Here is a 17,789-nt window from a genome sequence, read left to right on the forward strand (position 1 = left end):
TTATGATGGTGGTGGTTTCCTTTTGTGGTTTTCTTCAAGTTCATTAAAATTTTTCAGTTAACATCAACAATTCATTACTACCTGTTTTCAACAGATTCTTCTATTTCTAAAACACAGGAGAGAAAATGTGAAGTGAAACTAGCTTTATTATCATTGAAAAGGGATCTCATACTTTCATTCAGTTTGCTTCTTATTCACAAATGCACAGAGAGCACAAACTAGGGAAGATATATCTAAAGTGATGCTACAACATAGCATGCACAATTTAAAATCTCCTTTCCTGAGAAGCGTGGGTTACAGATCAAATTAGAGAGTGCACACATCATTGAGATTACTGAGAAGTTGTGGGTAAGACTGTGATTTGGAGGCAACAATCCTTCTCTCATTTAAACTAAATTCAAAATTGCCTTTGATTTTGCTGACACTTTGGCTCAGATATTCTTGACATCTGAACACAGAGCTTAATAAAATATATACAGATGCTTGGAATGACTTGCTATACATCTGGATGTAAAAAGAAGTTACACAGACTAGCCTCCCATATCCCAGTCAGGAGAGCTTTTGTTGCCATCTCTTGAACACTTTCACTTCTGCCAGAACTCCCCTCAGCCCGTGTGGCCCCTCCAGCTGTCCAAAGTGTCTCTTCCAGACATTATAGCTGAGCAGGCGGAGCTTGGATTAAACAGTATTAGATGTCCTTTCTGTCATTTTGTTTTTAGTAATTTAGAATATTTTATTTTTTTTTTTACAGTGAATATTTTTAAACTGTGTGAGGGAGATGTCACAGGAAAAATAAGAATCTCAAAGATCAGAATATATCAGAAGCTCAACAAAACACATCTCTACAACCATTCGTATGGACACAAACACACACACACACATGCACACATTAAGATTAGAGTCAAGTCATTTGGAGGAGTTTCACAAAAAAAAATAAAAAAACACGTTCAACAAGAAGAGTCTATTTAACATAGGTTTTAAGCAAGGCATTTCTATTTGCATAGATCACTTACAGCAACAGCAATTCATTAAATTCTCCCATAAAAATTGTGCTATATTTTGTCTAACGTGACACATTCCTTGCAGATCACAGTGCCTTTCTCATGCTGTTAATAAGATAATCTGTTACATGAGGCTTACAAATCCATTTAAATTGATTTTAATTAATGAATCAATCACTAGCCACTGATGACTTGGTCTACAGACAGCAAGCAATTCAAAGCCCCAGGCCTCTAATCCCAAACCAAAATCCACATTATAGCAACAGGACATCTCTCTGATCAATAGTAACACAAAGATGTTCAGTTCATACACATTTAAAGTGTATGAACTTGATCAAAATGTATCTCCAGATCTTATGCATTACAATGCCCATATTCAGGGCTGTTCAACTAGGAAAACAATATTAAACCATTTACATTTCTTTGCAAGTGAAATAAATTAAATCAAGCACAACTATAACCTGCTTCTATATTTAAATGCTTATTCCACTTGACAGTTTTTTTCTTTGTTCTGAAACAATCAGTTAACATTAATTAATAAAAAATTGAATTTCATATGATCACAAATATGAACAATGTTTTCCACATATGCTTTGATCCTGTGAAAATTCACTGTTCTTCTCCCCTGCTAAAGTACTTAAATTTTCTCGTAAGCAGAAAACAAGAAAGAAGATTTCTGCTCCAAAAGCAGCATGCAGAAGCAGCACGAAGAACATCCTTGTTATTTCAGAGAGTTAATTATTGTAATTATTGTTATTACAAGAAGTTAATTACAATGCAGTAAGTTAAATCCACAATAGGTGGTGCGATGCTGAACGCTGCAATCCCCAAAGCATCAGCAATCTGGCTCCCCATATTCCCACAGCAGAGGGGACACACCTGAGAGAGGCTTCTTCTGTGAACACCAACAGCTGGTGCTCTAGAACAACATCTGTGAATAAAGCCCCAGTTAAACTAGCCAAGAGAAAGGAAGAAATGAGGCATGCTTTCTCGGGAGCCTCCTTTCTGGATGTAGGCCACTAGCCCTTCTTTCTAAGGCCACTCCTTTTTCTTAAAACGCAGCAGAGAAGGAAGGGTGAGACAAGCCGACTTGCCTCCAAAACAGTCGAGCTGTTTACATAGCTACACTGTGCTAAACCCAAGCCACTCTGCTCACATGATGGTCTGCACTTCACAAGCTCGATGGCACAAACCTCTGCTTGCCTGGGCCAGGACTCTGTACAGAGCTCCCTAACCTGATGTAGACTTGACTCCAGAAAAGCAGCAGGTACTTGGGGAAGCTTAGTACCAAAAATGGAGATCTCTGCAAACTCCTTGTGCTGTAAGAATTGCAGGTGTGGACCAGGTACCCTGCTTACATTTTTTTGAAAAGCTATCTGTGCTTTCATGGCTTAGTGGCATCCCATGAAATATTCTAAGAGAAACTCCAAGCCCTGACAAAGGAACTTGCTTGTGTGCTAGCTGCTGTGCCGAAAGTCCCACCAACCCACCTCAGGCACAGCTGCCTTCTGACCAAACACACCCAGTGGCCTGTCCCCAGATGGATGCTACCAATCTTCCTGTGGGAAAAAAAAAAGTTTGCAGGTGCCACTGGAAAACTGCCCAAGAAAACTGTGCTGACACAAACCTGTCAACTAGTAGAGAAGACTCTCTTTCTCCCCCTCAAGGGCAACCTCATCCATAACTCAAAAAAATCGTAACTCAAGGGCTCTGATGTCATTGTCTGAGAAAGGGATTGACCCTCTCTGGGTCTTTCCCATGAGCATGGAGTTGCACAGAGGGAGGAGGCAGGAAAAGTCTCAATTATGGATACTGGTCTTCATAAGAAAAGTAACTCAGCACTCAGCTGCCTTCAAAGTGGTCTGCATTCTCTCCTTTTTTCCCAGCCTCATACTCTTCCACACTGCCTAACACAAGATTCAAGCAGCACCACACGACACCAGCATGAGATGACAGCCATTTGGCTCCAACATTCTGGAAGTGGCCTTTAGTTACACAGAAGACAATTACTGACACTGCACTGCACATGCTAAGGAAGAACTCAACTTGTAGTTTGGTCTATCAAAACAATTTCACATGCTAATACAAAATATGTTGTTGTCTAATGTGCAATAACCATTCCACCTGTTTAAATTAAGAGCTCTGTATTTGTCTTTAATCAATACTGCATATGAAGTTTAACCAGTGGGTTAAACACAGCTTTTTAATGCAGTGCCTCACTAATTTATTGCTCTCAATATTTCTGTACTTCCCAGTTTGTTAGGAACAAATTACTTTTTTGGAAGGAAGAGCAAAAAGAACAATGAAAGAAGGTATGTTTGTCTTTTACGTGCTGCTAATCAGAGTTAAATTAACTAATAAGTACAAGATGCCAAACTAACTTTCATAATGTCAAAAAAAAAACCAAAACAAAGCAAAACATAAAGGGTTGAATGCTTCTCAGTATTAAACACATTAAGACCAACATTGTGTCAAACCTGAATCTAACCTAGTTAGATGGAGAAGGTATATACTGCATCCTCTTGCACAGATGTCAGTGTGCAGTCACTCCACACTTAAAGGCACAGATTCTGCAGCCAACAATGCTCCACTGACATAAGAGACAACCAATGTGTCCTTGATTACGAGGAGGCAAACAGTTTTCACTACAAAAAGGGAGACTGAAAAACAAATCATGTGGTTTTATTTCACAAGTTCCAAGTTTGGGTTGGGTTTTTTTCAAGCTCTTTTGGAGGACTGAAGCAGAATAAAAATAGTTTGTTGCACAAGCATAAAACAAAGTAACTGCTAAATAAACATTTTCAATTTACTTCTAAGTGTTCAGTTCTCATTCCCATTACTCTTCAGGAGTTACATGATATTACTAAAATATCTTCCCATTTCCTGGTAAACTGATTAGATGGATTATGTCCAAGAATTGTGCCATAATGTGTTCTCTCTATTTGGTATCTGAATATCACTGCTGGAATATGTACTGCAGCACAGAATGTAGTATATGCCAATATATCCTGACATTCAAATCAAGACCACAAATTATAAACAGTTTCAGCAAATTGACTCGAGTGCCTTTGTTCCTCAGACATACATCTTCCTATTGCTTACAAAAGCAGCATATACTAACCACTAACACTGCTATAGCCAGTACTGGGAAAGGAAGTTATTGAAGCCTGGATTTCCTGCTTTCAGTCGTAGCCAAGAACTGTGAGGCTTGTAGTGGTTTCAGGAACTGACTCATCTAATGATTCATGGATAAGATACTGGTTTTAATATATTTCTGATCATAAGACTTAAACTCCAAAACCAGTGATGCTTAATTTTTCTTTTAAAATTTAAAAAGTACATAAGCCAAGCAAAAAAATACTGTCATGGGATACACTGGTTAATAATTATAAATGTGCTTTATAGTGCATTCTATTTTCACTGTTTAAAAAAAAATAGTATGCTAAGCTTCCTGTAAATTAATTTCAAGAGATTGTTGACAATTAATTCAAAATGCATTGTCAAAAACCCATATAGTTTTGTTGCAATCCTGATACAGATGAGCTGAACTTCAAGTGGGAGACAGGTAGGCATCCATTGCATTTTTAGATTTAACTTTAGATACAGGTAAATCTATTGCTACATATCAATCAGTGAATCCTAGAGCTACTATTGCTGATGCACAAGGTTTCTTTTGCTGTCTATAAAAAGTATAATCAAAAGATCAGCTGGCAACTATACATTTGGGTGTTTGAAACAGCAGGAAAGTTTTGTTTCAGGGATGAATGGGACTGCAGAGGTCAATTTAAAGCAATGACTAACACTGGATCTTAAGCACCCATGAGCACACGCATTTTGTGCTAATTCAGAATTCACCACCAGACATTTTTACACGTTTAGTTCTCCAGAGGGAAGCGTGCCCTCCAGTGCATAAAAATGCTTTTTGCCCAAAACACAAATCTCATCAGTATGCTGTAACTTGAACCGCCAGGCTCTTGCAACTAAAAAGTACTGGAGATAGAAGCTTATTCTGCAAGGCTCATGTATGGAAAAGTACTGGTTTACTTTTTAATTTTGGAACCGCAAGCTGCAGCTACACATACGCTATGAACACTGTTATGGGGAGGGAGGGGACATTAGCATTTCTGCACAAGTAGCACCAAAAAAAAAAAAAAGGACAACAAAATGCACGTTGCTTAGAGGAAGAAAAAAAACTCAAAACCCAGCAGTTAAAACAGTTGACAAGAAAAGGCCAAAGTGCGCTCAGTGGCTGGCAGTCATTTTATGGCTATAGTCCTACAGCAGATTTACTTAGATGACGTCAGTGGCTCCAATCCAGCTTTTCTTTGGTAGCATTTACCACTTGCCTCTTGAAGCCTCGACTATGCTACAGAGCAGTAGACCATAATCAAAATTCCCTTTGTGAAATAGAGTTTACCTCAGGGCACAGAGGCATTGCTAGCTGAATTGCAGGCTCTTCACTCTCTACTGCATGCCCAGAAATAAATAACCTACAATACTGTACTTCCCTTAGTACAGAACAACCATTAAAAGCAGTCTGCTACCTAAAAAAAAAAGTTCTTTAATTTGTTTCCAAATTCTCCAAAGCCAGAATATTAATTTTTGAAGCAACTAAGAACAATGATAATTCTACCACCCTTTGGACTTGTTTGTATTATTTTTAGAAATGCTGGAAGATTAAGTTATTTATGGGTCATTGTTTCACCAACAAAAGATATTAATTATGCTAGAAGTTGAAGTACATTGGTATAGGAAGATGCTTACTTTTAAACTGTCTTCCAGATATCCCCATTCACCTTATCAGTAAGCATATAGTAAGTAGGCCAACTAGCAGAAATTACTATGCATAAATAACAGAAAATTTAAACAGCAAAATGCACGTTTACTTGGAGCTATGGATTTCCTATCACAAAACAACGACTGGAACCAATGAAACACTAGTAAAGCCAAGCCAAGCAGATACCAAGTCAACTAAAACATCACAGGCTCTGAAGTTTAACCAAGGAAAAAAAAAGCAACAAAAACCAACAAAACAGCCCAAAGCATAAAAATGACATCTTTTTGTACTAAATAAACCCAGAATTGTTATGCTTTAGTGGTCCCATCCATCTAAAGACTTCTGTACTAGTTAAGGGTGATAACTAGATAAATGAGCAGACTGAAAATTGCCTCTCACAGCTAAGCACTTAGGAACTACTTATAGGGAAAATGCACACATGCCTAATTGAGAACTGGATGTATCAATACCTCTCATTCCCCCACTTCTCTCACCTTCCCCAGAATGAGAGAGCACAGGTCTAATAAGCAATAAACTATAAGACAAAAAAATGTATTTTCATCCAAATGCATCCAAGTCATACCATAGACCTGAACCCTAAGCCTGAATTTAAAACATTCAAAATTTGAGGTGATCCCCCAGCTCTAATTGGACAGGCACTAGCATATTATGTCCCTGCAGAAAAACTAAAAGCCTCTGCAAGCAGCCTTAGATGGCAAGCCAAGGGCAGGAAAGCTCTCATTTTCTGCAGGTGTCCATGTTGACTTGAGCAGAGTGGTGAGGTGGGAGCATCACTCCTGGCTTCACTGCCAAGCTGGTTAGCCTCTAGGTGCTTTGAAAGCTCCTGTGTTTTTCCACAAAGTTCATCTGGAGGAACTTCACTGGGGCATTAAAGAACAGCTGCTGTTTCAGACTGTCATTTTACTCTGTTCCAAAGAGACAAGAGAAAAATCTTCTCTTTGACCTCCTTACATTACTGAAAAAGTGGTGTCAGCAAACAGATTTAGAAGATGATTGTAAACTTCTCTGAGAGAGAATCTGGTCCATCTACTACTGGTCATTAAGGATCCTGGACATGAAAGGCATTGTACAGGCACAGGCAGTCCTTTCTTTCCAATAGCCAGGGCAAAGGAGTAGAAGTAGTGTGGGATGGGCAAAGAGACCCAACAGAGAGATCACATCTGTGAGTAGCAACAAAAGACACAGGATAAGGAGGACCTGGAAATATAGATAGGGAAAGGAGCGAAATAAAAAGCCTCTATGATCCAGAAGGAAGGAGAGACAAATCAAGTGCTGCCCATGAGCAAGTAAGTGCATACCCAGAGACAGATGCAGTGTCCTGTGAGGAACACTGAGATGGAGCCTGGAGGGCAGAAGACATGGAGGAATGTGCTGCAAGGTCAGAGAGCAAAGCAGACAGATCCAACCCTAAGGACATCACTGCAGTATTGAATTAAAGACTGTATTTATTGTTGGAGACTTTTTTCTTGCAACAAAATAATTACAGCCAAAGAAAGGCAGGGGTGGGGAGAAGACGAAGGAACTTTCATTGAATCTTCAGATCATCTGAAAGGCTTTCAGTTGATTAAAGAAAAAGCAAAAATAAAAAGATAAAAATCCTCACAGATCACCTGACAGGAATGTGATTGTTTTTAAAGGTTATTTTTTATGAAAGGTTATTTTTCTCTTCTTTCTTATGAAAGATTTTAAAGGTTCACAGAGTTTTTATTTTTAAGTGTAAACCAGCTTCAGGACAAAAAGTGTGTAAGCACAGTGGTGGTATATTAAGCACAAATAAAATTCCTTTCTTCCATAAATTAATGTATCCAAACATTACATATATTTTAATTGAGATACACATAACAGAGTCTTTAATCCACCAAACCTCTATGAATTCACCTTTTCTTTCAAAGTCTGTTCTGACATTTTCTTCCCTCAAAAACTAAATGTCATTCCTGAATTATAATCTCCCCAAAGAAAGACAACCATGTAAAAAACATGCCAGCTAATTCCAAAAATAAGCACCATTGTTCAGGGAGCCATGAGGTGAATGAATGGAGATTCCACCAAGGGAATTACTCTGATGTCTCCAACATTAAGGAATAATTTGGCACCAGATATACCCAAGGCCATACTGGTTGGTGATTCAAACATGAAGCATATCAAAACGCTACTGATAAGCTAAATTAACTGATAGCTTATCTGAAGCATATACTAGCCATATGGTGCCACAACTTCTGTTGCCTGTTGCTGGCATAACAATAGGCTACTGCAGTCTTAGACTGGAAGCACTATTTGACAAACTGTCAACAGCATTTTTATTTTTTTGCAGAGCTCTAGGGCAATGCCACACTCGCTTATTTGCATTTTTTTTTAAACAGGTGAACAAAGAGTAAACCAGATGTCAACTTTAGAAATCGAGCTGTCTGGATCAGGAGATTTAACACAGGCAGGCATACTGCTACAGCTCAAATCTAGACAATGAGCTTTTCTAAAAACACTCTGGCCTAGGGGAGTGGCTATTTAAAACACTTGGCTTCTTTTATTTCAGCACTATGGAAGTGAATTCTGCTCTTAAGTGCCAGCTCAAATGAAGTCATTTTGTTTCACTGGGGCTTTCTTTGCATTTTAGAAATGTAGCATGTACTGTAATAAAGGAAAAGACAAGTACGAAAAAAATAGGATTCTTTTTCAGCTTGAAGCTGGGTAAAGTGGAGCTGAGGGGGGAGGTGTGGAAACTAACAATTTGATCACATAAAGAAAAAAAAAATCTGTGAAAGGATAATTTGAGTGCAAGTTAAATGAAATTTAATTTTCCCCTCATTACAAAAAAACAAAACAAAACACTTTTGTAAGCTTTAGAAAGATTTGCTATTTACAACTCCCCTGAAGCTCCACCAAAACAAGGTGTGAATACTGACAGATAAGTCCCATTTACAATGGGACTTTAATATATTACAGAAACACAATTAGTTATTAAATACCAAAAAGATCATGAACGTTGTCTTCTAGCTTTAAGAAAATGAAATCTTTTACTTACATGCTATTTGAGGAAAAATCTTTTATAAAAACACATCTACTCCATTAATTTTAAATTGACAAAATAAAAACTATTGTCAATCAATATCAAATATAGAGCCATCCATGGTATTCCGTTATGAAAACATGTTTTTAGTTGTGTTCTGTAGGAGTGTGGAAGACATAAAAAGAAAAATAGATAACTTTCTGTTCTAATAATCTGTTCTGCTCTGATAGACAGTTATGGGAACATATTTATTTTCTGATTTATACCCAGCTAAGTATGTAGCATTTTTGGATTATCTTTTCAAATTGTTCTTGAACATTCTCATTTAAAAAAAACAAAACAAAACAAAAACAACAAAAAACACAACTCCTTTCATGTTAAGTTGAGATTGCACTTGAACTCTTTCCAAAAGCCAGAGCTGTACTGAATTATGATAATTAGAAAGCTGTGCGCATAAAAGGCAGCACAGTTGATGCATTTAAAAAAGTTCATGCCAGAGAATATAAGTTCAATATGTTCTCACATAATTAACATTTCCCATCATTAGCAGCAGTTTTCAGTTCATGTATCTGTAAAAACAACAGCACTCCTCATTGTTTTAGATTTTCAGTCAATAGCATTTTAATAGTTTTACACATAATCCTAAACTTTCCTCCCCTCCCCCCTCCAAGCACACTGAGATTTCACATTCTACTTTCTGACCTGCTAGGAAATAAACTCTTATTTTGTGCTTACATGTTTTTGCTGCTGCACACACTATCTGCAATTCAAAGTTCAGTGAAGAGCTAGAAATCTAAGAAGGCCATTTGGAAAGATACAACAGGATGCAGAGGGAATAATCACGTTGATCCAGTACACAATGGCGAGAAGACAAAGAACAAAAAGTTGTAACCAAGTGATACCTTGGACTGGACAGGAGCCAAACTAAAACGGGCTGCCTCTGAGGAACCCAGGCACAAGCTGGAGGGACTAGGAAATGGGGTTGCGGCCCTGCACCAACTGAGCAAGCGCCTGTACACCCTTTACACACGCTGTGGATTTCCTAATATACATACAAAAATTCATCTAATAAAAAAAAAGCACATGACGGGTTGCCCTGAGACATTCATAAGACTTCCTGTGTAGAATATATCAAATTAGTTAACAGACAGATTCTGTAACAGGCTCATTGACTGCTTTCTCTTCCCTCCACTTCTTTAATCCCTGTATTTTAAAATTGATATAATTCTCATGGAACTTTAATGACATGGTATTGCATTAAAGTTTCTGAATCAGCACCAACACAGACATTTTGGCTATAACAAGAAAATACAGTGATTGCAGCAGGACCAGGATTTAATGCAAAACATGAGAGCTTTAGGATATTAGAAAACTCCTAGCTGAAATTTATGTGTCAAATTTGGGGATCAGGTTTGAATCTGGTGCCTCAAAAGATTGAAGTCTACAAGTTTTCACTCTATTATGTTTTGGAAATGAGCAATCGTTAAAACCAAACACGAAATTATTCCAGGAAATACTATTCCATCCTTGTTCCACTTGCAAAAGTCAAAAGGGGTTTTGTGTGAGAACAGAGAGCAAGATATGGTCATAAAGTGAGAATTTACTGCAATGATTTTTCTTCTAAAAACGTGTCTTCAGTGTGGCTTAGAGTCGGCTGACTTTACTATAAATAATGTCATTAATCCATTCATATATAACGGGATACAATTTAAATTATAAGGTATTTTCATAAATTGCCACAAAACCTCTAACAGCTGGTTTTTTTCAGGAAGACGATTTACATCTTGCACATTCTAATATTTTGTTGAGACTCAATTTTTATTTGTTTTTTTAATATACTAAATTACTGTTATGTAGGAAAAGAAAGTATTCCTCCTTCTCCTTCAGGCAAGCACTAGTAGCAAAGTGCAGCATGGTGACAAAACAGGAACTAAATCTCAAATCCCAGAAATAAGTAGCTACTGTTTCCCTCATGCAAAAGTAGGTCCCTCTGATGAACTGAGGATTTCAAAAACATGTCTAATGGGCCAATTTGCACCCTCATTACAGTCAACATATACAGCAACAGGCCATACGAAGTCAAAGGAATTAATCTGAATTTAGACCAGATTTTTAAAAATTCAGCCCTCACCTTGTATTTGCACACACTACGAGTAAGAGCGCAGATGGAATGAGCAACCAACTTGTAACAAAAATTTTCCTGCAAGTTTTAGACAGATAACAAGCAAATCAGAATACAAGCCCTGTACCAAAATTTGAACAAGCACGTGTGTCAATCTGACACTCTTTTCAATCAGAGATACAGAACCACACTCATGTCCTTCTTTAGATATCAAATAACATACTAATTATGTACATAAAGCATATGCTGTAAATATCTTACTATTTGACCCAGCGAATGTTTATTCCTATGAGTCATTCCAGACATTTTAACCTAAGTAAGAATTGAACCTACCAAACCTTTTCTTCTTAAATAAATAATTTCAGAAATACCCTTTTTAAACTATCTTTGGAAAAATATAGCACTAATATTAACATCACAAAGAAACAGCAGATCAAAAGAGTGATGTATGCACGCGTGTACAGTCAGAAACCATGCATAAAGAATGTAATGTTTGAAGGTAACCTCCTCCCAAACACACACATTCAGAACCATACACAAGATCTTCATGTTTTGGAAACAGTCTTAGGCACTTTCCAATAAAATCAGATTACTTCTAGTGAAATTCTTTCAACAATGTAACCATCCTACTCTGTAGATTGAAAACTGACAGCTATATCACAATACAAAATTATATATTTCTACCATTCACTTTTTAAGTGAAAGACAACAGAATTTCTCTGTAACTCATGAAGTCTATTACACTTCTGCCTGTACACTGCCTTAAGAACTTTGCTTACAGTATGATCTGCAAAGGTAACTTAACAAGAAAGAAGGAAAAATTCTTTTTTCCCTGTGCATGTGACTTAGCTGAGTCTAACTTTTTCAGGCATGGAAAAACAAAGCCTAAAAACCACTTTAACGATACCCAAAACCACTACACTGCCCAGCAGCAACAGCAACAACAACAAAACACTACTTACAAATTATACCAAACATGTTACACACATGCTCACACATCTCCACACATCACAATACGCTATCATTGCTCAGCTGGAGACTCACAGTGGGTCTAGGTCATAATTAAGTTTCTGTTGTTCTTTATAGCTGTTTAATTAAAACTCCTTTAAGAAGAGGCTGCCTTTACTAAGACTCCTGTCAAATCAGAAGTTTTCCTCTGCTTCACTTCTAACATACACTCCACTCAGAACTAAGAAATTGTATAGAACATAAAAACATAATTTGAATCTCAAGAGCTGTTGTTACACCCTTCTGTGTGCAAAGGCTGGTAATATTTACTTCACCAAAGTTGCATATGTAAAATTGATGCTCAAAATACACCTAACATTAGTACTTTCCAAAGGTATTTCTAGATTACAGAGAAGAAATACCAACATAAATCCTTTGAATCCAAAATTTACGCTTGGTCTGATGATAAAAACCTGTGGCAGACAAAACGCAGAATTACCTCTATTGGCACAGAAAATACCTTATGACCTACTTAAAAAACAGTGCAATGTGAAAAGACACATTTTTATCGTGAAGATGAAAAAAATAAATGTACCTCTAGGAAGTTTTCCCTTAATGAAAATAATTTCAGAAAGTTGATTTTAAAAGCATGTAAGTTCGAAGTGTGACCCCAATATATCTTTAGTTTTGTGTTTTAAGAACATTCATTATATTAATTCTTCTATTTCTATTCTCAAATAAAGTATACATTTGTCTGTGTATATATTTGTGTAAGTACACATACACACACATATATACAAACATGCAATATTTCCTCCCACCCTCAGAAGTACTTTATTATACAGCATTCTGTCATTTTTGATAGCACCATCTTACCATTAGTACAATCTAATATCCCTGTAATGGTATTCCCCAACTATTTATAGAGACAGAATATATCACACATTACAGACACGCATTCCCCATCTAGGGTTGTAGGAAGAATCCTACACTATTTTTAATTAAGTTCTAATGTAATTATAGTAATTTTTGTTTTCATATTCAATTGCAGGTAGCACTTAGTTATTTAGATGAATTTTCCTGTTAGAGCCATTCCCATAGAGATTTCCATAATAGATGCACTGCATCATAACTGAACATTCAGCTAGAGAAAACAGAATTCTATCTGTACACCTCCAAACTTTGCCATTATCTAGTTTAGATATCTCTGTAAAACCGCTAACTGGCAATACTGCATTTCTAAACTTTACCAGCACTAAGGGAAAGCAAACACACGTTAGACAGGAATACAGCTGTATAGATAGTATTTTTTCCCCGAGGCTCTGCCATTTCAGCTTATATATACCATTTTGCGTCAGAAAATGCCAGTACAATCTGATATGCCTTGGCCTTTCTTACCCAGATGGTGTCTAACAACGAACAGTTAAAAAATACAGGGAGCCATTTAGATTCAGAAAGCATAGAGCAGAACTGCTCCCTAACTTCCCTGCACTTCTGGAGGTCACTTTTCATTTCTTCATATCAAAGGCAGGCACTTGTTTCTAATAAGTTAACAACTCTCCTGAGAAACATGGGTGGCTGGTATTTCATTGTTTCATAAATATTTTTATACTGTAACACCATTCAACTTAAAACAGATTTCAAGCAGAAAAAAATCATGACGAGGATACTGTTCAACTGAGGTAGGAGCCCAAACTCTTTTCTTGTTAAAAAGTGAGATATTTCCCTCCCACCCACTTTATTTCTCCTCGAAGTTTTGCGTAGTTGTTTGGAGGGGGCCGCTTTGTTTTAATTTCGTTACAAAAGCCGTACTGTATAACTTTTTCCCTCCCCCTTAGAAGTGTACTTCCTTTGAAAACGCTCCTTCTGTGAACAAAGGCTGCCACCGGCCCTCCGCATCAGCACTGTGGACATCTGTAGAATAGATCTCTTTAAAACGTTTCGGATAAATAAAAAACCCTATGGTTCCTACCGAAAGGAAGTTTTCCAGAGACAATCTCCTCGGTGTGGTTGTAACTGCGACTTTGTCTTTTTTGGATACAATGTTTCTGCTGACTCCCAAAAATTTTCCACTTCAATGTGCAATTAACCAGCAGCAGCGGCAGCAGCAGCTCTGGAGAAGGAGAAGAAGCAGCGAAAAAGGACATTCTTTCTTTCATCTTTTAGAGGAAAATAAAAGGGGGAAGTAAAGAAAAACTGAGAGCAGCGGACCGAGCAGAGCTCCGCGCCAGGCCGGGCCGCTCAGCAGCCCGCACCGCCGAGGATTGCTCCTGAGCGCTGCGAGCGGCTGCGGAGAGCCTGGGGCTGCTCCGAACTTCTTGCTTTCCCGTGGAAAAAAATGTGAAAAATGCCGAGAATCGGTGCGCGCGATGTTTGTGTGTGTGTGTGTGTGTGAGAGAGAGACACACACACAGAGAAGACTGAGTGTGTGTGTGCGTATGTGTGTGTGTGTATGCGCGCCCGACAGCCGAGCAGAGCGGTGACTCAGGCAACTAAAGTGCGAGCGGCGGCGGCGCGGGGGAGCGGAGCGGCGGCGCGGGGCGGGCAGCAGCCGCCTGTTGCAGCTCCGGCCGCGGCCCCGCAGCGGCAGAAACTCCGCGGGAAACAACTTCTCCCCCTGCCACGGCCCCTCTCCCGCCTGCCCCGGCACCTGCGGGCGCGCCGGCCCCCCGGGCCCACCCCGGCCGGGACCGACCCCCCGCCCCGCCGCACAAAGCGCCGGCGGCGCGGCGTGCGCGCCCGCGGCCCCCTCTTACCTCCGCGCCGCGGCCCCCCTCCGCGCACCGCCAGCGCGCCGCGCTCCGACGGCAAACTTCGCCCACCGCCCCCGGGCCGCCCCGGCTATTTATGGCCCCGCGCCTATTTTTAATCCGCCGTTTGGCTATTTATACCGCGGCGGTAGGTTGCCGCGGGCCGGCAGACGGAGCCCTCGGAGGATGAGTTGCTGCCCGGCCGGCGGCGGGGCGGGCCGGGCTCCCGGCCGGGCTGCGCGGCGCCAGCGATGCGAGGAATGCGCGGAATGAGGGGAGGAATGAAATGAACGCGGGAGCGGGGCGGCCGCGGGGCGGAGCGCGGCCCGCCGCCCCCTGCGGCCGCTGGCGGGCGGGGCGGCGGGCGGGGCCTCCGCGCCGCGCTGACCTCATAGGGGAGCCCGCGGGAGGGGGCCCGGCGGGGGGTGGGGGACCGGGAACCCGGGGCAGCGCTACCATGCACCCGCCTGGCGGGCGTCGGCGGGGCTGTGCAACGAGCTCCCGCGACGGGCACTGCAGTGCTTTGCCACGGGGCTTTGCGAGGGGTCTACACTGCCCCGCGATGGGGTCTGCAACAGGGTGCGCTCTGCTTTGCAACGGAGCTGCCAAGTGTGGGGCTGCAACACGGGCCTGCAAAGAGCATTTGCGGTGGGCTGTAGGAGCTGGCTGGGGAAGGCTCACCTGAGGAGTTCAGCCTGCCCACATGTACATCGAGCCCCTGGGTGCACTTCGGAGCCCTGTGTAAAGAAAACCGTTCTCCTCCCTAGAAGTGTAGGTCTGTGCCCAGAAGACCACCCACAGCATTCGAGGGCCTGGCAGTGCCTTGGAGCAGAGGGTGAGCAGGAAGCCTTCATATACATCACACCCCAACTCAACATGGACCTATCATGGCCCAGGGGTCTGCAGTCCTCACCCTGAATCCAGGTCATGACCTTTCTCACAAAACTAGCCTCAGCTTCAGATTTCACAATGCAAATTTTACACCACTCTAGTTGGGAGCCTAAGTGCCATTAATCTATCTTTACCCTGGTACTAGTGCAACCCATCATCCAGAAAGGCTCCCCAAACATTACCATAAGCCATGACTACTTCAGTTAACAATCCGCTACCTTAAGGAAATAATCACAGGGCAGGCACAGCTATTGTCCTTGTGAAAACCTGTATTTGCATAACCAAAATGGATAACTGGACACCCTGGTGCCCGTTTGTGAAATATATCACCTATTTTGATGTGCACACATACATTTCTATCCACCTTGGAAAGTTTACCTAGCAGGGTTAGCACTTTTGGAGATGCTAGGAAAATCACATTACAATCCCAGAACTAGGTGTTGGTGTCACCAGACAGCATTAAGATGCTCATATCACATATAACTTCATGACATGCTGGTGGAAGTCACATTAAATGCCTGTTTATGATACTAAGAAAAGTTGCCAACCATGCCTCTGTGAATACCAGAAACATGCTCATCCTGGTGCTTTCCCAGTAACAATCTTGAAAAACAGCCATGCTGATAACAGCCACCATTTGAGCCTGTGACTGACCCAGGAGACTCTTGAAAACGAGTCACTCAAAGCTCATGTTGCAGTTTACACAGAGGCTGTGACTGTACCTGTGTGGAGCAGGCACAGAATGTGCATGACAGGCAGCACAAGCAGAGGATGCACTGTTCCCACTGATCACACAAATGTTCCTAACTGAAATCAACTAAAACTCAACACTACAGAAATGGCTTGCAACAAGTAATAATATCAAAAGGAGACAAAGCTTTAGCAGGTGTTGGCCAGAGGACTGGGAAAATGCAAAACTGAACATGCTTTAGGATATTTTTTCCCCATGCCATTTGCATGTTGGCTGAAAAATTTCTTTCCCAAAGTACACTGCAAGGAACCCCCTCTCACACATACAGAATTTCTTTTCTCTTCCCATCCTCCTTTCCAAAAGGCTCTGGTAACATCATCTAATAAGTGTCTAAGTGCCAGAACAATTTGTAAAATTCAATCCCTTTGTAGGTGTCTATACAAAAGCCATAGTCTCTAAAGTGTACTAAAGCTGGAACAAAACAAAAAAACAAAACAGGAAAAAACATTGCCCCCTAACCCACAGATTTTTTAGTCACTAGATTTAAAGTCATTCCACCATGTTCACTGCATGCACAGAAATGTGAAACAACTTTAAATCAGTTGTGGTTTGTTTTTTTTTCCCCCCTCTGTAAGACTTGCAGAGCAAGTACCAAGAATACCAACTCTTTTATTTCTGTGCAGGACCCAAAAGCTACCATAGCTCCGTACACATGGAGGCAGAATAGCAAATTTTTAGACAATGGATAGAGTTTGAAAACCTACCTATAGGAGCCTCCACAAATTTAAGTGATGAAAAATTTGCACAATTATGCTCTCCTAGTGGAAAAAAAAAAGGAGGAGGGGTTGTTTCTATGCCCATGGTTATGTATGAACACAGATCAGACCTAAACTCTATGTTCTATTTGTTAGCCTGTATCTGCACATAGACTGTTCAGTATAGCTTTTGCCATTCAGAGCTCTTTCAAGAAGAATAATTACATTTACCTGATGCCTGTACATTTTGATGTTGACAGCAGGGAAAGCTCACAAAATTCTGCTTATTTCTCAGGTTCTGAAACTTTGTTCATTAGTATTCTTCACAGGTAGTGAGGTCTCAAAAACTAATGGTTGGGGAAGATGTCTTCTGTTAGTGCAACAAAAAAGTTTACCCACAACCCACAGTTTCCAGCTCAAGGCTGAAACACTGTCCTGAGAATATCTTGTTCATAGGCAACTGTACCAGTTAAACTACCAAAAGTGAGGCCAAGATGAACAGCAAACTCAGATGGGGACTAAATCATGGTACTTGCTGAACTGTGAGCCAGTAAGCTCCAGATAAAACCAATAGTGTGTGAAAACTGAGTTAGGGAAACTTCATCAATAGAGATCTTTGTTGCCTCTTGGCTCATATGTCCTGTAGGTTGCCAGGTCACGCCATGCCATGCCATACCATACCATATTAGTAAGTCCATACCATATTAGTAAGTCACTTCAAAAAATACATACCTGGAATCCCACTGAATTTCTGATGGAAAAAAATTGTACTGGGGAGGAAACACTGTGCCTGTGTTTCTGCAAAAGGTGAAGATGAGGAAAGACAACA

The 17,789-nt window shown here is 40.4% G+C and overlaps 1 protein-coding gene across 5 annotated transcripts in view; it reads right to left on the reverse strand.

The window, feature by feature from the left end:
• TEAD1 (TEA domain transcription factor 1) overlaps window positions 1-14,854 on the reverse strand; it is a 152,076-nt gene extending 137,222 nt beyond the window's left edge. For 2 of the 5 annotated variants that reach the window (XM_030450961.1, XM_030450963.1), the window contains exons 1-2: window positions 14,765-14,854; window positions 13,846-13,986 (exon numbers count right to left, since the gene is read on the reverse strand). The gene's annotated coding sequence lies outside the window, so the exon portion shown is untranslated. Of the gene's footprint in view, window positions 1-13,845; window positions 13,987-14,084; window positions 14,196-14,629; window positions 14,703-14,764 lie in introns of those variants that run through there. The other 3 variants (XM_030450965.1, XM_030450962.1, XM_008504747.2) reach the window with 3 other exon arrangements.
• Between the last annotated feature and the right edge of the window lie 2,935 nt (window positions 14,855-17,789).

This window comes from Calypte anna, chromosome 5 (genome assembly GCF_003957555.1).
Source record: "Calypte anna isolate BGI_N300 chromosome 5, bCalAnn1_v1.p, whole genome shotgun sequence".
Classification (NCBI taxonomy): domain Eukaryota; kingdom Metazoa; phylum Chordata; class Aves; order Apodiformes; family Trochilidae; genus Calypte; species Calypte anna.